At 45.6% G+C, this 21,884-nt stretch overlaps 2 long non-coding RNA genes across 5 annotated transcripts in view; one reads left to right on the forward strand and one right to left on the reverse strand.

The window, feature by feature from the left end:
* LOC135258922 (uncharacterized) overlaps window positions 1-21,576 on the forward strand; it is a 74,463-nt gene extending 52,887 nt beyond the window's left edge. Inside the window, exons 3-4 of one of the 4 annotated variants that reach the window (XR_010331136.1) lie at window positions 2,754-3,455; window positions 20,845-21,576. This is a non-coding gene — a long non-coding RNA (uncharacterized LOC135258922). Of the gene's footprint in view, window positions 1-2,753; window positions 3,456-9,366; window positions 11,287-20,844 lie in introns of those variants that run through there. The other 3 variants (XR_010331135.1, XR_010331138.1, XR_010331137.1) reach the window with 3 other exon arrangements.
* On the reverse strand, window positions 11,685-20,851 carry LOC135258924 (uncharacterized). Its single transcript, XR_010331141.1, has 2 exons — window positions 19,143-20,851; window positions 11,685-12,152 (listed from the first exon to the last, which is right to left on the reverse strand). It is a non-coding gene; the product is annotated as an uncharacterized LOC135258924 (long non-coding RNA).
* Window positions 21,577-21,884: the final 308 nt, after the last annotated feature.

Here is a 21,884-nt window from a genome sequence, read left to right on the forward strand (position 1 = left end):
CTGAGGCCAGATAAGACGGGGGGGGGGTCTGCACTGTCACCGCACACCTTCTGTTCCACACCTTCCACTGTTCTAAATATTGATCCATCTCGAGGCGTTTGCTTACACAAAGGGGGAAAAAAAGAGCTCATGGATGTTCCCAAACAGCAAAGATAGAGATCAAGTGATAGATTTACCACGACTATTTTTCTCCCATTTCTCTTCAGCTCCTTTTGACATGGGGTCCATAATGATGTGCAAACATGCCTCAGCTACACCCCGTGTGTATACCCTTTTCAGTCATGCAGTTTCTCCTCTAAATGCTGTAGAAATGTAACGTTTAGGTGTCATGTGTGAAAGAGAACCGCTGTTGGCATTGTGGAAAAGTTGCTCGGATTTCGCAACTGAAAAAATGAACAGAAATGTTCTATTTCTGTGTTAATGATAAGAAAGCCAGTAAACTGGGCATGAACACTAAATCAATTATACCTATCAAACTAAGTACAGAGTACACACTGTCACCATCATACATCTATCATACAGTTAACCCATACAGCTAACCCTGTAGGTGTATGTGCACATTGAAATATTGCAGGATATTACGTGTTGTGATTGACGTTTTCTTAATTCGCAAGCTACTTAACATTAGCTTGTTTCCCGGTGTAGTAAGTAGAATGACCAAATCATGCCTTGCCCCGTACTGTGTATATCTTGTTTATACCCTTGGCTTGCTTCCACCTCATCGCTGGCGGTTTTTGAGCGTTTGACAGCTGCCTGTCCGCACAGCAGTTACTCTCAGCGTCACGTGTCAGTTCCGTCGGCCTGGTAACACAACGGGTGTCCTTCGCTTGTGTGAACAAGCGTAGCAGCTAGCGTTACCAGAAAGGGCAACATGGCAATGCTGCACGTTCAACGTGGGAAAGCGGCTTGCATACAAGGAAAGGGGGGGGGGGGGTGAGAAGGGGCAGAAGTCAGGGTGGGTTCTGACCCTGTACTGGGGCAGGATGCTAAAGGTGACATTAATGCGATGAGTGTCCAGGTCATGACAGAGCAGAGGGGATGTTTTGGGTATACCCGGAGGAGGAGAGCTATGATACTGTAGATAGTGTGTGCAGGTGTCTCGTGAGTGGCCTGTATCACAACATTGGACCTCTCTATTCACTGGTGTATACTTGCCCAACTATGGTACACTTTCTCAAAACAGAACTGGGCAGGCACTGGTGGGATTTAAAAAAAAAAAATTCCTTCCTTGTGTGTTTACCTGGGCACAATAAAGAGGGGTTTAGGCCTGTCTACCAGGAACAATGGTCCCATGACCATTTTCTCCACTTTCGATAAAAATCTAAATGCAAACATAGCCACCATTGGTGCATTCTGCTAAAATGGTCGTGGTTCTGAATAGGTTTCATGACAGACAGGTTAAAAAAAACCAAAAACAAACGAACAAATCGAAAAACCTACGCATTTTTAAATCTCTGTCAATGTGTACAGCAAGCAGTATTTGAGTGAGGACCTTGGTCACAGAAAAGGAAACATGTTAAGGTAACAACACACTAACGGTGGGAACATTTGCAAATGGAAGATCACTTTATAAATACACTGTTGATGTCAGGCACAATGAATGCAAGTAAGGGTGTGTTCCTTTGAAAAAGCCCCTCTTCTTCATTGAGATTCACTCCAGGATAAATGTGGTTTGCATGCCTTAAATGCCGGTTTGTCAGATGCTGGGTTTACATACGGACTTGTGAGAATAACTGCAAGCACTTTATGCAGGCTGCAACTGTAGATCCAAGCCTCATAAACAAAGGTGGGCCCGAGGGTAATACTTATCCACTTACTCACACACTCTCTCCCACACTCGTAGATACACAAACGGTTTGTCACACAGCCTTCGGTAATGTTTAACTAATAACTATGCCGATGTACAAGGAGTGACACCAGTCACGTATCACACTGAATACCCAAGAGATAGGAAACACAAAACTATCATTACACACACCATCGGGAGGCAGGTAAACGGCCGTGTTCTCCGTTCTCATGACGAAGGATATTAATGTCGTTTCTCTATGGTACAGTCGACTCTGACCTCCCCAAACGTACGCGCTCTCAGCCAGGGCAAAGGTGCCTTGGGCTGTAATCTTATATTACTCTTGGTGGGTTAAGGCCTAATTCATGGTGGGGAGCATGCATGCAATGTGAGTAGCAACAGTAACTCCTTTAAACCCATAAAAAGTGATTGGGGACTCTTTGTAACAAGAAAATACCGGGGTGGCACCACATGACATGACTGAACTCTTTGGGGACAGAAATTGAAAAAAGCAACTTTATTTTAAATTTTCAGGTTTATTTTTTACTTTATTTCGACTGTTGAATGAAATTCGCAATTTACTGGGCCCTGAAAAACTAATTTTTGGTTTTCCGTCATCCTATCATAATTTGATAACTGCAAACTGAAACCTAAACTATGCCCAATATTAGACCACTCTATCCATTTTGTTTTACATGATTAGATGCTTTTGTTTCACTGGTCTCAGATATCTCTAAAAGGTCAGTGCACTTAATTAAGTGACTTCAATCTCAGTTATCCAAATCGCATTAATTTCAGTGCCCCTACAACACCAAATTAGTCCTAACTGGTGTCACGTGTGACAACTGAAAAAAAAAAACTGCTTTATAATAAAGCTGAAAATGTCCAGATGTTTCTTTTATTGGCATAAGGTAAGGGATTTGGCAATCTGTCCAGCCAGATGACACAATGTTATTTTTGCAATCAGGTTCCACTGGAGAAGGACAACTGCACTACAAGGAACATGAAGTAGGCTACTTCAAGGCCCACAGTGAACCATGGGGAAGCACCTTGGACAATCCGCAGTGGAAGGAGAAACGTGTCTTTGGTAAATCGCCTGCTTTAATTTGATCTATGCCGCCACCTAGCGATTAAAATGGCCAAGTCATTGTCGCATGTATGAGATATAATTGAACATTACAATACCTTTCAGGTACTTTGACTCTAATATTCCGATGTTCATCCGAATACTGAAGTGTTCCGATAACTTATTCCGATAACAAAAATCCAAAAAAGGCCAGCATATGGTATCCTATATTCTCAACGGAATACTGAGCAAACACAGCATTCAGAATATGCCTCTCCCACTGATTAAAAAATATTGAATAACTTTAAATCTTTAAATAAACATCGCATTGTCCCTCCCTCCAACCCAGAAAAACTTCCGTTTGTAAGGTCTACTTTACAAAGAATCTTGGGTAATATAGTGCTCCCAGCTCAAACGTGTTCGCATTTCTGGCAGCAACAGGCTTTACAATAATGGCGATGTTTTACACTGGTTGCTTTCTGGAGTGTCCAAAGAGAAGCGTCAACGAATTTAGTAGTAATTGCAAATTGAGGTACAGAGAAACATTCAGCATGTTGGAGAAAGGATTTAACAATAATGCGTCGTAATTAAATGAATAAGAAGGTAAGTAATGACACACTACCCACAGGTAGTCAAGGTGCACAGATGCATAGCAAACCGTAATGGTCGTTGGGTGCACAGCCTAATAGACTGCTAGTTTCATTGTGTAGTGATATATATTTAATCTCGTATGACAATAGCATGTAGCACAGTGTTTTGATGATTGTACACGTCTATCGTGTATATCCCCGTTTTGTAATTGCTAACCAGTGTCAAACAGACAAGCTGCCAGGGAAGGTCTGCGTAAGGGCCTGTTGCTACAGGTCTTAAGTTGGGAGAAATCCTACAGTGAAAGGAAGCAAGAGAACAACCCTGCGTTCTGGGATCAAACAATTTCAAAGTTGGTGTGACTGGGTGTATTTTGAGAATCTAGACAGAGGCTAGACTGGGGAGTGGCTGTTTGGGATACTCAGATTACCACTTATGCAGTAGCTGATATCAGCTCCTGTTTTATCTCATGTTGACCGTAAACAGGTTAAGGATAAAGACCATTATTCGCAAATGCTGTGTGCATGTAAAAGTAGTACCACAACCATTACGTATCTAGGATGAGCAGTTGTTCCCTTCTTGGAGGGCCATTTGCATGGAATCACCTTGACCTAATTATCTTAGTCGGCATTTGTCCAGCTATGTCGCTGATTCGACAACAGTAACGTTACGCATTTCCTATGTGATGTAAGGACACGAAGAGTCAACTGCTTTTAGCCAAAATGGTTAAATCCGTAATTCCCAGTTAATTCGTTGCAAGCTTTTGCAGGAAACGGATTCAGGAGCACATACGACCTTCCTTTCCCATCAACGTTACATAGCTGTATTATAGTTAACGTCAGGTCTATGAAAAATGTCTTATAAAATGATTTGCTAGAGTGCTGGCGTTAGCTTGATTAACTTAACAAGGGCAGCGGTTAACGTAAACTTAATATCTATTTGTCATTTATCCATGTTGTATATTTAATGCAACAGCATCGTTGTAATTCTAACTTGACGTCGAGTTGTAATTAACCTAGCTATTTTAAATGATTATTTTTTAACGCAAAGTGTAAGGAAATCGCTATTATAACGTTAGCTAACTTAGAATTTAAATTATGCTAACCGACTGCAACCGCCTGTGATTAATTGAACCACACGTGGCACCCAATTTTTCCACTCTAATTAATTGCAAAATAATCAATTACGTGCTTGAAACGTGTATACTTGTGGAATGCAGGAGTTAACGTTGCACGGGTTTGCCGATATTGGCAATAACGTTTACCAGCTAAGCTAGCTAGTAGACAGTCTAGATCTAGATGACGTTATTTCGAACGTTAGCTAGCTTGCTAGTACTTGATAGCTAGCTATTAGCTAGACACATTAGTAAAGCCCAATTAAGAGGAAAGTTGTCCAGATTTGAGATATTAGACTACAGTATGTATCTACTAAGCGGATTGCTGATTTAGAATACCAACAGTAACCAGAATACAGTTAGGACGCTACGGTTGCATTATCCTCACCGTTTAGCGTTGTTATTGCTTTCAGGGGATGTTTCGGTGTCAATAGACGACTTTCTTTTCTTGGATCCCACTCCTCTCTTCGGCTTTGCTCCTGGGAGTTTGGGCTCTTCTGTTTTTTCCATTTGGAAAATTTGTACCGGGGTTAATAGTTCAATGTTCAGTTATAGTTGGAAAACGTGAGCACTGAATCCGACTTTATGGAAATTAATTTTACTATAAAGGGGAAGTGGGTGAATTCAAACCGATGCCGCCGGAAGTTTGAATATGGCGGAAACATCAACGAGAACCAATTGGGAAAGACTGAAGGCGCTAGTTGCTATGATACTGTGGCAAATGGGAGGGGTTAATGCGCTTGACAACAAAAGAAAGTACAAGTCATCAGAGACGTACACAGCGCCGTTATTTATGCTTGTATTTTTTTTTTTTTTTTGTCGTCAGTTTTTCGCGTTTGGTGGACTTGAATTCTATTGAACGACAGAAGTATGGGATCGTCCGCCGAATGTGTTTATATTCGGCCCCTAGTTTGACAGGCAAAGCCGCCTAATTGGATTTTAATTTTACATTTTAATCATTTTACATTGTGGTAGGGTTGCTAGATCGGCCAGGGAACGAATTCTATGATCGAACCGGTCTATGGGAGGAACTCACGGTGGCTCTTTGCCAGTCAAGTACATGGTAAAAATGAGAGCGATTGTGTCTCCTGTCCCGTTTGATAGCATTTATAGATTACTCCTCACAAATTGACAGATTTGCTATTTGGACCCATGCCAATCCATGAATTTGGATTGTATTTCCCCCTTTAATTTTCATATGACGTCTCATAAACCGGCATATGAAACGTATAGCCTACAAATGATGATCTTTAACAAAATGAAACATAAAAATAAATTTGCTACATGAAAACTAGTTGTATTTGTACTTTTAATATTGTTCTGTCCCTCACTGCTGTTAAATATTTCCTCAGTACTTATAAGTACCATAACCACAGTTTTGCTGTGTTCTTATGTATGTGTGTGCCTGATCAGGGTTCACTTTGCTTCAAATTTCCGACCAGAGATAGGTTAGCAGCAGATATTGTCATGCCCACAGAAAAAACTCACACAAGAAAATGTAATTATTAATTAATAAATTCTGTGAAGGTTCAAGGAACAAAGGCAAGACACCAGGGTTAGAACCCTACAGAAATAAAAGTTCATGCATGCAAGCAAAAATCCTGCACCTATAATACAATACAGACAAAATTATACGTTTTATAACTGATCCCCTCCACCCTTTTATTTCTCCCAAATTTCAACTTTCATACAAAGAGCGGGTGAGACTGACACTGGCTATTCTACACTGTCTTGGCTAGAAGTACTGCAGAACAGTCACTGGCAACTACAGGAGAAGCCTATCCCTCACTAAAAACAGTAGCCTGTCCTGGAATGGGGTTACAAGAAACTAATGCTGTGGCAGCCCAAGGAACCCTGGTCGAATGTCAGTTACCATTCCCCGATGACACAATCAAAATGCTACTGACGTCTAGTCCTTCGCCCAATAAAACTTGACAGTACCAGGCATGTTGAGCTGCTCCGTCTAATCGTTCAGAAATTAGCGATCTTTGCGCCCAGAGGACGTGAAGAATCCTGTGATTACGAGGCTGGAGGAAGCGCGGCGTGCTTTAATGTTCGTGTTTGCATTTGACTCATGCTAATGCAAGGCCATCAGAATGCATTAAGGGAGAGGAGAATGCGCTACATCTCGACGCTGAGCCCGTGCTTAATGCAGGCATGATATCGTAAGAAGGATAATGCATTAATACATCTCCGCCCCCCTAGAGAGGATCGTTGGATGATTGGTCCATTTTACACTCACGCCCCCCCCCCCCCCTTTATAGATGTAGAATGACTTGATTGCCCTCAACGGTCCATTTCATGTGAATGTACGCATAGGGAGCAAGTTCTAATCCCCCAGAATCACTGCAGCCACAGAATACAGGCTAGAGCATTAGGGAAATTGATAGAATGTAATTTATAATGAAATGTTCTCAGGGTGTTATTATCCGAGTTAGTTGAGCACTGTTTGACTCAGAGGACTAAACCAGCTGCCCGCCAGTGAGACGGGCATTGACTCACTTTGCCCATCATCATCTCATGTGTCCCTCCCATTTACATCATCACAACACAGAAATGAATCACGCTGGAGTCTGGATCCACAACTCCCATGTGGCTTTCTCTTTGACAGCGAAGCATAGTTTTCATGTTGCTTAAGATATTCTATGCAGACCACTTAGGAGCCATTCAAAGAATATTTAATGTCAGGCACGTTTTAACAGGTCATTGGGTATGTCTAGACCAGCCCACCCCCCCAACTGAAAAATATTCAAGACTCATTGTCAGAAAAAGTAGGCCTAGGAAATGCATTTTTAAAAAAATCACATTTATTTTATTGGCATGCCCACACACATTCACATTACTGCAAATGAATTAATTTACATAAAATTCAAACAAACCGTAACAATTATGAGGTGTACTACATTGGAGACGATCATTATGTCTGTGTTCTTAATCATATTTATGTACTATAATTTTATCTAATTGGGGGAAAAATCTAGGGGGAAAAAAACTACAGATGTATACAGCATATCTGGGTATGTTGTATCTCACATATAGTTAGGTGCCATCCAAATAAATCTTGACCTTCCATTCTGGCAAATTACCTTTGTGGTTTTTAGATGCAGTGTGGTGCTTCCTCCTCTTTATTCTCTTCATCATCATCCTCAGACTTTGATTGATGCACAGTGTCCAGCACTGTGATGAAGGATGCAGCTGTGACTGGTCCAAACCTATCTGTCCCCCCCCTTCTTACCTGGATGGACCAGTGAGAGTAATTGTGTGCGCATGTGTTTGTGCATGCATGCGTGCCGTTTCCCTCCTTCTTCATTCTATATTGATACTTTCCTGTATTGTTTGTGAGCTGTGAGAATCAAATCAGCATGTAGACTCCCAAGACTAGTGACTGAACAACCACATTATATTTTGTCAGTGGTTCTGAAACTTGGTCCTGGGGCCCCCCCTGCAGGACACCATTGGCTATACTCATTCACCTGCAATCATGTCTACATGTGGAATTTTCAAATACTTCTTGATACCTGATGAAAGCCATCTTGGTAAATCACAAATTCCTACATGCAGAGTATGCAATACCTATGAGTCAAATGGCATGAAATATCAATGAATCATCAGTGTCGTTTTCTTTTAATGCTCTTCCCATCTAGTTTGAACGATTCATCATTACATTACATTACATTCATTTGGCAGACGCTTTTATCCAAAGCGACGTACAAGAAGTGCATTTTCATGATCGTAGACAACTGCTGAACACGGGTTCAGTAAGGTACAATTACTTATTTTGTACAGCTATTTCTAGCCGAGAACAATGAACACTATCCTGGTCTAACATCTGCAAAGCCAAACTAGGCAGAAGAATAAGCTACAGTATTAGGACAAATACAATTTACCAAGAAGTGCAGGGATGGGGCAACATGTAACAAGTGAAATACAGACATCATAATCACTTAACTTTTCAAAAGAAACAAGACAATAAGCAATGTTGAACATGTTTGATAGGGATCCTTAAATATTTATTATAAATAATATTTCAGCATTGAGCAGATGCACTTACCCAGGGCAACATATACATGTAAAACTATCATCTGTGTATGACATACAGCTGTATTTTAAGCCATTCAAGTTAAATACCTTGATCAAGGGTACTAACAGCAGGTTAAATCACATTAGAGCAAAAGTCAGAAAATGTCATGTAACTTGTTATAAGAATGAACTAAAAATAAAAAATGATGAATCCATGCACACATTTCACCATGTAAAATACGTAAAGATGTAAAAATACCTACCCTTCCCACACACGCTGTGTACACTTAACTGCTGCAAGTACAGAGCCGTTCCACATAAATCCCGTCCTGAATCTTCAGCGCTGAGGCCGAAGAGATGAAATGATCCCCAGTCATTATAACCGATTTCAAATGGTGCTAGAAAGTACAGGTGACTCTATGCACCAGAAGAAATCAGTCATCCTTTAGTGGGGGGGCAGGCAGGAGGGACGTGCCGTGGTGAGGAAGGCCTGTGCTTCTTAACGCTCAGCTTTTCTAGCGCTTAATCAGAAATACTTTCTTTTGTATAAGAAAAAAAAAAAAACATGCTTACAGCATACGTCACATAAGAATGGAACGCCGCGAAAGACAATGCCTAAAATACCTAAACGTAATGAAACGTGGGCAGCGTCAGCATGTGTGTTAGCAGTTTCTGCAGTGAAACGGCAGCATTCCTTGTGACTCTCCGAGGCAAACTTCGCTCTGTTACCCCTGGGGCCGGGTGTCAGAGTCGCGACACGTCGTTCCGTCACCGCTGCCTTTCTGTCCCCAGGAACACTGATTTCAAATGGTGCTAGACACTGGAACACACATCTAAACCACCACAGGAAACCAGATTCCAGGGGAAGACCAGCCAGGATGCAGGACTTGTGCTGACAAATGAGAGGTGTATGAAAACGAAGGGTATAAAAGGACACGAGTGGGAAATGTGGGAAGACAAGCGCTGCGTCTGCCAAGATGGAATAACTTTGGCTAACCTTGGCTATGAAATAATATATGGCTTTGCAAAGAGGAAGTGACTCTTACCAGAGGAATATCATTACTGTGGCAGCGGAGTAGCTCGGAGGTGAACTGCGGAATGACATAATGGTCCCCGCCCTCAGCGAGTCTGGGCTCTTTGCAATAATGTGAAGAAATACTATGTACTATAAATCTGCAGCACACACACACACGTTACAAGTTCACTGGTAGAACGGCGCCCATAGCTAATACATAAGCTTCACAGGAGTTGCACTACACAAAGGTTTATTGTTATTTCTCCATCTTAGAAAAAGGTTATTGTTGTATTTTCGACTGTTAACGTTTAGAAGCACTTTACAGTGGCCGGAAGAAAATCGCTGTTATTTCTCTGCCTTGGATAACAGACCTTGAATTTCATAAGATGTCAACGGAGAAGTGAGTTACATTGTAAAATAATAGTTTTCAATTACAAGCAGTCCAGAGCACAAAGACACACAGAATAACCAGAAATAAATATACTGACACACCCTGCTGTGTACCCCACCCTCCGACACACTCACCCTGACGTGGGACCAGGAGGGCCACCGTGCCTGCTGACCTCACTGCTCGGAACCCTGGGAAAAAAGCAGAGATTCGGTAAGCGAGTGAGCTCACACGCTAGCTATCGGTAGCTGTGCCACATGTTAACAAACCAGCTGCTCTGGTGGATCTCTATGGACATTAAACTCACGGTGTTGGCCATGTGACAGAACAACCCCCCCCCCCCCCCCTTCCGCTGAGATGCTGCCAGTGATGTCATCATTACCCTCAGATCTACGGAGCCATTCTACCTTCTAGGAGGTGAAAAGCACATTTTTATAATGTGAATGCAAAAGGAGCAGTCACAGCCATGTTAAAGGAATGAAGTCGGATCAAAATTTGTCGTCTCAATGAAACTGCAGCAGGAACTAGGAAACATTCCGTCCAATCCACAGTCCAGATAAGAGGGGCGTGGTTCCACCCACCACCTATGAACTCTGACGTCTACTATTCAATATAATATTCATGCTCAGGAATGCATTGAGGCCAAGCCAAGGTTTAACGTGATAAAATAAGTCTTTGTTATAAGAGGAGGAAATCAAGCCGCTCAGATACGTAAGCCCTGACGAAGTTCACATAACAAAGCTTTCAGGCTGTCAGTGGAGCTGGATTTCCCCGGGAGGGGGAGGGTCTGGGAGGGGGTGCGTGTGGCACGCCTCCATCCCTATGCCCCGCAGGGACGTGCCCGCTTCCCATCGATGCTGAGAACACGTGCTTAGCGGGTAACGCAACATCCTGCCGCTGAAATGTCAAAGCGGTCTCACATGAAGGTTAGTGGACAAAAGAAAGGTCACAATGAGACAAACTACGTCAGTCTCAAAACGCTGAAAATTTCACACAAGCTCTGAGGACATATTCTCCAATCAGACAGAAAGAGCACAATTTATGGCCTTTGCAATTTTAAAAATAAACAACAGAGGGCGCTGTCACGCTACATTACAGCTCATTGCACACGGGCAATAGGAGTGGGTATGATAATAATACATTGCAGAACCTGACCCTGCAGGTTGACTGACGGGTTAAAACACAGCTTTCGTTTCCCTTTCACCGAAGACGATCTAAATGAACACTGTGGTGCTGAATAGCTTGAGTACTCTGATTTTCTTGTCTTTCTCGGAAATCAATCCACAGGACAGAACTCAGACGTGGTGATTAAAACAATGTACAATGTAAAGTCTATTTGTGCATCAGTTTCTGGTTGAATTTGATGCTGACACTGTTCCTGTCTGGGTTTCTGTCGGAAGGGACATAAAGAGCATTGCGTTCAGACTTCCCATGGTGCAATATCGTCGCTCCTTAAGATAAATGGAGAGCAAAGTCCTCTTACTGGCTTGTATGAGTCAGTTATTGATAGAACACTGTAGGTCCACCCATAATTGTCTCCATGATGCTTAGAGAGTTGCTGCTGTCTGAACTGTACAACCTGGAAAATACAAATGTATTGTGGCAAGTCTCCCAGCAATGTAACCGATTTTCCATGGCTACATACAGAGCCCGAACATATCTGATGTGCATACAGGCACCACATCAAAAATATAGCTTGAGGTTAGATTTATAAGCGAACATCTGTATCTTTTTATTTACTCTCGTTACATAATTTATACGACATATGCTATCCATGTACTGCAGTAATGATGTATGTATACACAGTACTGTTCTATATAGGAGTTCTATTACGTAGGTTCCCAGCACCTACCCACAGTCCTTCACACCCAGGTTCCAGCCTTAACAGATCATCAAAATATCTGTGGTATGAACCAGATACGTTCTCTTCTCAGATAAGATAACCAAGCCATGGCAGTGCCGCAGTCCCAATTTGTTTCCGTGCGCCAATATTCTTGAAATCTTTGGTAAGAATTGGTGCCAACTCTCACAGTCTTTCTTTGCAGAGGCATTCTGCTTTCTTAGCTTGCAGTTCCTCATTGGTCGTCCTTCACTTAGCCAATCAGCTCAATCATCCGTTATGACATCACGACTGCCTCCGGTCCAAGGTTCCCAGTGTTCACAAGACAGAGAGCCCTGTGATGGCAGAAGGACGTGCGGCATTAAGAACCACACAGTGTGATCAGCCCTGTTCATGAGAAGGAAGCTCGCTATAACAACAAGCCCTGTGTCGGCCCTACAAACCCCACCCGGTCACAGACGGGCCCTGCCTTGATTAATAAACAGCCCTGGCTTATGCTCCTCTGAAGGGCTTGGCAAGAACATGGGACTTTCTCATCAGACAAGAAGATCATTTCGGAAACTAAAATGGAAGCTGAGTAGCCAATTAGCTGCAGCCGAGTCTCTTCCCTTTCTCCCTACGGTCACACTCTTTACAATATTGACATTCTGTGAGGTTTTTGGATTTTGGATTCTCTCTCCGTCTCTCCTGCTTCTCTCTCTCTGCAAACCCCTGCAAACCCTCCCTCTCACACACTTGCGCATAACAAAGTCAGCGGGGACGCAAATGCAGGTATTGCCCATCGGCCAGCACAACAGCTGGATAAAATCACGTCAAAAAAAGCAAGACTGACTCAGGTGATTTGACGGAGCTACTGTTCTCTATCACAATTTAGCAGAATCACAGAACGGCTTTAACTCGCAGAACGGCTATATCAAGTCACACAACAGGCCCATCAAATCACAACATCTACATCCACATCCGATACACAAGAGCTATCAGCAAAGTTCAGTTGTCTCAGCCTGTGGTTTTTCAGTAGTTCACAGTCCGCACAGTGGCTCTTTAGCGGCATGTTATTGCTATGCAACTACCCACTGTGACAGAGTAGGAGTGTTCATCTCTTCCCCGTCCCGTTTTCTGTGCCTTGCGAAGCGGGAGTGTGAAAGCTGGTGCTCAGTGAATTGCCAACTTATGAAATGCGAAGAGGGTTGGGGTTGAGTGGCGGGTGTGGGAGAGGCGGGAACAGGAGGCCCTATCAGGACGGTGCTCTTTTCTTTCGGTGGCCCACGCTCCCATCGGGAGGGTGCACACCACGGATGGCGGACGGCGGATGGCGGATGGCGAGGGGCCCTCGTCAGGCAGGATGTCCCCTCCAATGGCCAGGCAGCGTGGACGTGAGTCACGCCCCCACAGAGACGAACGCTACTCGCGCGGCGCGGTCTCCGCGGCAACTCGCTGCTCGAAACTCGCTGTTCAATAGCGCGTTACTGATCAGTCGCTATAGCGCGTGGGAAGGTCACCAGGACTCCACAGGACACACAAAGAGCCACGAGTGTGAGTCACTGCGTTCAAACCTGCCGCACGATGCCTGTGCACCACGGCGCACCGGGTTGCGTGCTCTGACGACAGGCTGCACAGCGTTCGCTCATGAGAGCCGTAAGCTCATGGCTTTGGCTTGAGCCGCACTACCCCCACATCCTTCCTTTCTTCGTCAAACAGTATTTTCAACCTTAGCTGCCCAAAGATCTCCACGTCATCATATTGCAGTAAGGTGAGAGAAGAAGAGAGAGAAAGAGGGGGAGGGAGTGAGTAAGTAAGAGAGAGAATGAGAGAGAGAGAGAGAGATCTGAGAATATAATGTGTTCCATCCATTAAGGTAAGTAAGGTTCTCCCGGGTTATTTGCTGACATTAATTGCCGAGGCACTCCACAGCAATTCTACTTATTCACTTCTATTGGAAATCGCATCACAGCAGGTGGCTTCTCTTAAGTTGGCTGTGTGCTCGCTACCAGCGGGAGAAAAGGAGCGCTACACACTTCACATGTACGATATTTCAGCACTTTATTTAGCAAACAGTGCCCGACTGACTCCGACCACGGTGGGAGGGCTGACCGAAGAGTCACCCGGCAGCGGGCCCAACAGTAGGCGCACAGTCCCCACCGGGGAGCTCGACCTGACCCCTAGCTTCCCGTAAAATGGCAGAAAAGGAGCTCTTCACACTTCACATGTACGGTATTTCAGTGCCTTAGCAAACACTGCCTGACTGACTCTGACTGCAGTGGGAGGGCTGACCGAAGAGTCAGCCGGCAGCGGACCCGACGGTAGGCGCACAGTCTCCACCGGGGAGCTCGACCTGACCCCTAGCTTCCCGTAAAATGGCAGAAAAGGAGCCCTTCCTGTAACAGCGCTGAAGAACACTGATGATGATGATGATGATATGAAACACATGCTGTTGAAATGGGAGACTGGCAGCTCATCAGAGACTGCAGCGGTGAGTCAGAGATGAGAAGCAGACAGCGGATCGTTAATCATTAGCCCAACCCCCCCCACCCCCCCAATCCTCCCCACTGCGAGATCCAGCGGAAGGTTCAGAACCCGTTAAACAAAGGGACGCAACTCACTGTGACGGGTCTGAATGCAGATGGGGTCAAACCCACAATTGGGTCACTGTTTCACACAGCTAATTCGGCGTTGTTTATGCGATGGCCCTACAGCCGTGATTTCCTCCTTCGAATAACAGGAACAGGTGCTCCATCTGCCTGGCTAAACATGCCTGTCCTGGAGCAATGATGACAACCGACTGATTTATGATTCATGTGGCTAGGCTAAGGCTGTAGTTAAAGGTGTTAATGGGTTATCAATCATGCTTAAGAGTAGATCACAAAGTGCTCCTTGCGCATGTACACGATAGTTAAATGTACCTTGGTATATTCTGCTGGGTTCAAGCTTGGGGCAGCGAGATTAATATCCTTAATGACTACCAATATTCCTGTGTGTAAAACCAAGCGCTTCCTTTATTAATGGGCGCTACTTCCAATGGTCCACACGTCATCATCAATGGAGCCGCATCTGAGTTCTGTCAGTTTGGTAAGGAAAGCTTAAAACACATTTGTCATGAAGGTTATATACAACATACACACACATACACAGGCCCACATAGAGTACATACACTAACACGTATACGTATACAGACACACATGCACAAGCAGAAACACCCACACCTGCATACAATGATGCACATGTGGATGTTTTTTTTAACCCTTCTTAACAATCAGAGAGCTTAGCTGTCACTGCTAGATGCCGTCAGACTGGAGAAAGTCCACGCGATCATATCATACCTCCTCCTTACCCTTGCAACAGCTTATCACCTGTTTACATTTACCCAAATTGAAATTCATTCTGCAGGTAATCATTTGAGCTATTCTGCACGCTGCGGGGTTTTTACTTATGAGGGTTCAACCACAAGTTATAACCTGGCTTTCCAGAGAATTTCAGCATCTTGTCCAAGGAAGGCCTGGATATGTTTCTCTCCCCTGACTGACCAAGCTCCCGAGCCTCACACAATGGTGAGGGTAAAAAATTTGGTTAAAACTGGCACCGTGTAAAAAAACAAAATAAAAAGAAACAAAACCAGAGAGAATGTTTCATCCCTGTGGCTGCGCTGTTTACAGGAAGCCGAAGCGGTGACTAGCTGCAGTAAACACTCCACAGACAGCAGCGCGGTGTTTTGGGCCCAGTTTGGGACTCACGTGGAGCCGTTGTGTAACATGTGTCACCGCTAAGGGATGACACATCTCTGAGTCACGGACCGGAGCGGAACCGGACCATCTGTGGGACAACCGAGAACGATTACATACATTTTCTGAGGGGAAGGGGGGGGGGGGGGTTCTCACATATCAAAAATGGATGAACCCTTGACAACTCATAGAGCAAAATGAAGTCAAGGTTCAAAAGACCCCAATAATTGCGAGGAGTCATCTCCAACAAGCTAATTAATACCTGCTGTGTTGGATGAGCTGTCCGAGCTTTGCAGATGAGGATCTTGGAACTTTTACTTTTGTCTTTGTTGTCTGCAGTTCGTCATACATCCTCGGGGCAGTGTGTGTGTGAGTCCTGATTGTAGCTGTTGGGAGAATTTAAAAGGATAACTGCCGCAGGGCTGAGAACACAGAGCTGACGAATGAATGCTGATGACTGACTGCAGCTACCAAATCTGTCTGCGAGGAAAAAGAAAGAGAAAGAAAAAAAAAAAAAAAAAAAAACCTCAGGCAGGCGTGTAAAGGGCCTGTTTCCGTCTGGCACCGAGCCATGAGTATTTCCCAAAAAGAGCAAAGGGGGGGGCGGGGGGTGTAGTTTACAGTAAATGCTCTTTCCTGGAATTCCTCTGTCTGCCGCTTCGATATGACTGTTCATGAACTGTGGCCCTGTTATGACTGGGCAGAGCTGCAGTCGACTTGTTCACTTGAGATACAGCTCTGGGAAGCCCCCTGGGACTTGTGCTCTGATTGGGCGGTTCAGCAAAATCGCCAGGCCAGGCTGGAGTGTTCAAGTCAGGTCAGGCCATTCTGATTAGCAGTGAAACATATAGATTTTTTAAAAATAGCCATTTTAGGCTCACTTCATCAGAAATAACAATATCTCTCCACATAGCAATGCCTGTCATGCTTTGATGCGCAAGGGTACACCATGTCTGCTACAGGCGCAGTGGTGAATTCGGTGACGGAAGAACAGAAACGTCTATACGGCAGCATCACCGTGTCTAAGCGAGCTGGGCACTGGCTCTGCTGTGCACCATCAGAGGCCAACTGAGAAAGCTTCCAGCCTCCACACATGCAGCGTCTTGTTCGGCAGGTGGATTACGGAGGCGGAGTGTCTTACTCAAAGCTAACAAAGGAGTCCATTATCCCGATAGGGCATTCAAACCCGCAACCTCTTACATCCACAGTTTACTGTCCCAACACTGGCACGGCCAGCACGTCACGTAAGAGTGTAAATCAATGAGGGAGACGCAGAGACTCGGAGTCACTCCGCTGCGAACTGCAGCTTTCCGTTGCCATACCAATTCCGTATCTTTCCACCCTTAAAAATCGGCCGCTGGACAGGGGCACAATACACTGTGCAACCAATCTTTTCTCAAAAGAAAGATATAGATAGAAATGGGGTATACTTAATAATGGAAACAAATCTGAACTCAAATTGAACCCCCTTCGGATTCAAGAAGCCATGTGCTTGTGGCAGCATAGAAAACTGCACCGACTGTTGACCAGTGTGCTCACACCCAATCAAAGAGTGCCAGCACAACAGGAGCGCTGGCCACTGACGACACCGCTTTCCTCCAGAGGGAGTTATTCACAAACGCAGCTCGGTCTGAACTTCGGAACACAGATCCCCCAGCGAGGTAAACGTATCCGTTGTACAGTCCTGTGACGAGCCAAAGCCGCCCACTTCGACGCCCACTCCGAACACATTCCTCTCTGTCAAGACACGGTCGCTGCCAGTGAATTTAGGCTTTCGCACTTTGGTGCTGGGACAAACAGCTCTCCTGGCTGCTGCAGGTTCTGCACAGTACTCGGAGGCAAGAGCGTTCCCACACCCGCTTACAATGAGCGTGGGGACGCACAGTCATATCCACTGTTCACATTTCTATCACAACTGCTCAACAACGACCCGCGTAACAGAATGACTGGCCAACGGGCTCGCAGTGATTTGTGAATAAACGGGGTCCTGAAGTGTGGTCCCAGAGATCTGCGTCAACGTTGTTTGTACGTGTGACAACTTCCTCCTCTCCCTCTACGCGGACCTGGCCCTGGGGCTTCTGCATGATGACAACAAAACTGCAGCCTGCTGGCAGCACTGCACTGGCAAACAGGCAGACAGCCATAGCCGTTTATCCATTGGCTCCCGGGAGGAAAAGGGAGGGGCTAAACACCAAGAATCTTTACTAGGCTTTGACACCAGCACAGAAAAAAAAGCAGTGCGGAGAGCGCTGGAAAATTATATCGTCTGCATACCTGTTTTTACTAGGATGTTCCTCCCTCTCCCTCTCTTTCACTCTCTCATCCTCTCTTTCTTTTCTCATGCCACAGCAACAAAAGACTGAGACGTGGCAGAGCTACTCCGCTCGAGCGTAAACAGGGAGGGGTGTGCGCTGGCCAGATCCAGTTACCTCTCTCTCTCTCTGACGTACCTTCTCATAAACACACACACTCGCGCGCTCACACGTGCACACATACACACACACACACACACACACACACGCATACATACACACACACACGACACATGAAAGATGTACCGACTCTCACAGGATACACAGATGGGTAAAAAGAGGGTAAAATCTCGGTCAGACCCAGCCACCTCCCCGCTGCCGTACCTTGAGCTCCTGGTTCCGCTGCGCCCAGTCCGCCAACTTTCCGCCAGGCTGCCGAGTGGAACACCGGAGGGTCAGACTCTCAGAGACGAGGCGATTTGCTCGCAGGGCACAGACTCCCCAACCACCCCCTCACCCCCCCCCCCCGTCCTTGTTTGGTGCTGCTACACTGACATTGCTCTTCTGGGAGAAAGGGCACCTCACTGTGTTTCTTGTTTTCAAAAAGAGGGTGTGTACCAAAAAAACAGAGAACACGGAAAGAAGTACACACCCATTTTTAAAAAATGGGTGTGCTCCCACGCTGCCTCTCTTTTCTCTCTCTCTCTCTTACTCTCGCTCTCTCTCGCTCTGTCTCACACACGCACACACGCACACACACATCTGACCTTGACAGATGCCAACTCTGATAGTGGGTCAGATAACCTCTCAAATAAAAAGGCAATTTTCAGTTTAAAATAGCAGCCGCATTCCGTTTTAGTTAGTGGAGTTTTCCACACTACCATTTTCTGTTGGCCTTTTACGTGGTTATTTCTAACACAACAGGGAAGGAATCCTTCAGCATCCTTATGGATAGCTCCGGTACCCACCCAGAAATCGCATGCTATGTCCTGGCACGTACCAACACACAACAACCCCAGCTACCGCAAATTAAACACCATCGAATGAACGTTGGTTTGGGAGACCTGAAATGCTAAGGAAGGAAAAAGCTACTGGCTTTTACTGGGTCAGCTAACTTTTAACTACTGCTCGCACTAGCCTAGTTTCAGCTCTACAGAGGAAAAGGACTTTAAGAGTCAATCTCCTCTGCTACTTGACACTCTCTTGAGGAGAAAGGAACCTACCACTCCAAATACTTATGGGACTGTGACCACGCGCACCACTGGAGACTGTATCTGAACAGAGAGGCAGAGTGACGTGCGTCTCAGGGACACTGGGGGGTGGGGGTGGGGGTGCAGGGGCGGGAGAGGAAGTTTACCTGCCACTCAAGCCGGGAAGGCCCTGTCGTGCAGCTTCTCAGGACACAGGAAGCAAGATGGTGGTCTGATAACAGGAACAGACACGCACACTCAGGACAGGCAGCAATGAGGCTGAACGTCATACTGCCCCCCTCCTCACAACCCCCCCGCCCCCGGCGTGGCAGCAGCTGCGCAGGGTGACTGCGCAGACAGGGGTGGAGTGACAGAATGAGGGCTGCAGGAAGTGCTGCTGGAGCTATATATACACACCCAATGTAGGACAGAGTCCAGGTGTGCTCTCCTAACAGTGTCTGAAAATGAACTAAAAAACAAGAGTGAGAAAAAGACAAAGACATAAGAGCCATTAACATTAAACACAGTTGTGAACGTAGGGAACGCACTCTAATCAAATCATACCATTTTTGCTTTAATCTACGAATGATTTGAATCAATGCAAAACGCACGTAAAACGGGCCCAACGTAGAAAAGACACGCAGTCAAACACTGCCTGTATGTAGGACACGCCCTGTCATACAGTATATGTGCTATATTTAATATTATTCACACAGCAGTCAGTTCCTCGGGCTAGCATGCCACCCTTAATCTACGTGAAGAGAAGGAGCCCTGCTTTCTGTACAGTATGAACATGCCCCGTAGCCGGACTCGCAATAGCACCATTTCTGCCCATGTTCGCTGAAAAAGCAGCGTGACGTCCGCGAACACAAACACGCACTCGCACTCGCGCTCTCCCGCTCTGACGCGCTAGCTGCCGCCAGCCCTTTTCATAAACAGTGATGCTGAGAAGCTAGCTGGTGGGCGGTGTCCTGGAACAATGTAAACGGAGATGAGTCAAACGCGGCCCGCGCAAGCCAGCCTCGGAGCCGCTGCCCGGAGCCAATTACCGATGGTGTGTGTGTGTGTGTGTGTGTGTGAGTGTCTGTGTGTGTGTGTGTGTGTGTGTGAGTGTGTGTCTGTGTGTGTGTGTGTGTGTGTGAGTGTCTGTGTGTCTGTGTGTTTGTGTGTGTGTGTGTGGGTCTCTGTAAAGCAATACCACAACAAGGTCACCCCCTGCCTCCCCCTCTTTTTATCAGTGAAATCAGAAGTGCTGCTGATGAGAAGGCAGGGGTCAAAGTTCAAGGCACGGAGACCGCTCGCGGGCGGACGTTCGGTAAACAAAAACTCCCAGGCTCGGAATGCTTTTTTCCCCCCCATTGTACGCGTGTTCCAAGCGCAGTCACAAACGGGTAACCCAGGCACACCGCTAACAATAACACTGTCATTCACTCAGGTTTACACTGCCATGCACCTTCAGTGTACACCTGAATACTAATACAAGCAACTGTAAGGGGATGGGGGGGAGTGGGAGGAGTGGCTGAATTAATCATATGTGTGCATACATGACGTACACGTACGACATACATGTTCCCTATGACACATCATATGTATGAATACACACAAACAGAGGCACAGTTACACACAGCTTAATTCTGTCTGGGTTTTATAAAATCACCACCAACCCCCACAGGAAATCAGCCAACGCACAATAATTGTTTAAACCACTGAGAAACGTAATCTCCCGAATCTCTATACATCTCAGAATAATGCAGAGTCCCACAGACACAGAAGCACACACACACACACAAACACACACACACACACAAAATCAGCAGCACACTTCCCGTTGAAACTCACACATGTTCGCACCTGTCCATCTCCCGACAGAGCGGCGGAAATCCTTCAGAGAGGCGCTGCACCCTCTCGGCCGAGCGTTCCCGAGCGACTCTTTGAGCCAGCGACTCTCCGAGTCGGTGATTCGAGTATTCGACTGTCTGAATCCGCCAGTCCTTGAGCGGGGGAAAAAAAAAAGTTTCCAAGTCTGTGGTATCCGGTTGAGCCCAGTGAACTGAAAGCAGAGCATCTCCTCTCTGCGTGAGAGTTCACCCTCCGCCGACCCAGCTCCGCACGGACTAAGGCAGCCCCAGCCGGCGCTAAGCTCTCGCGCAGACGAAACGCACTACTACGCTCCATGAGCCCCATCTAAGTCACTCGTTCCTGCCTAGTGACTCAAAAAGACAGTTCTCCCTGTGTCCCTCCCTGTGTGACTCACAGCTGCAGTTCACACTACCCACCACACGGTGGCACTGTGACAGCAAGCAGGACACTGTCTGGATAAACATCTCTCGCACAGATATTTTAAACCACACCACGCCGTGTGCACGTGCACATTTTAATTTTTCATTTTTTTGATATCACACGTCATACTCTTCAGTCTTCGTACAAATTGCGTAATATATGAATCAGTCTGTTTACAAGTTCACAGGTATGCTTGTATGCACGCACATACATGCTGCTCATAATTACCATAACTATAGCTCATGTTCTATTCAAAATCTTTAACATTTTTTTGAATGAACAGCCTTTTCATGTTTGATGTACTGCAACTCACAACCTGCATCCAAAGAATGCAAAATAGGAAATTTTTATTTACATTAGAATTGAGGCCCTGAGGTAATTTATTGCAAGTTCACTGACAGGTGACAGGCTGATTAGGACATAGGACCTGAATGACCCATAGTGTTCAAAATGTATGGTGGCCCAACAAGCCAGCAACATTTAATGACAGCAAATAAAATTCAAAGAAGTGACTGCGAAAGAGATGACCTTCAGGGGAACAGCAGTCAGCTCAGAACCACCTTAACTGCCACCGGCTTCTCTCATCCCCGACAATAGCCTTTTCCACACCGTCTTCCAAACAAAACAAG

Source organism: Anguilla rostrata, chromosome 7 (genome assembly GCF_018555375.3).
Source record: "Anguilla rostrata isolate EN2019 chromosome 7, ASM1855537v3, whole genome shotgun sequence".
Classification (NCBI taxonomy): Eukaryota; Metazoa; Chordata; class Actinopteri; order Anguilliformes; family Anguillidae; genus Anguilla; species Anguilla rostrata.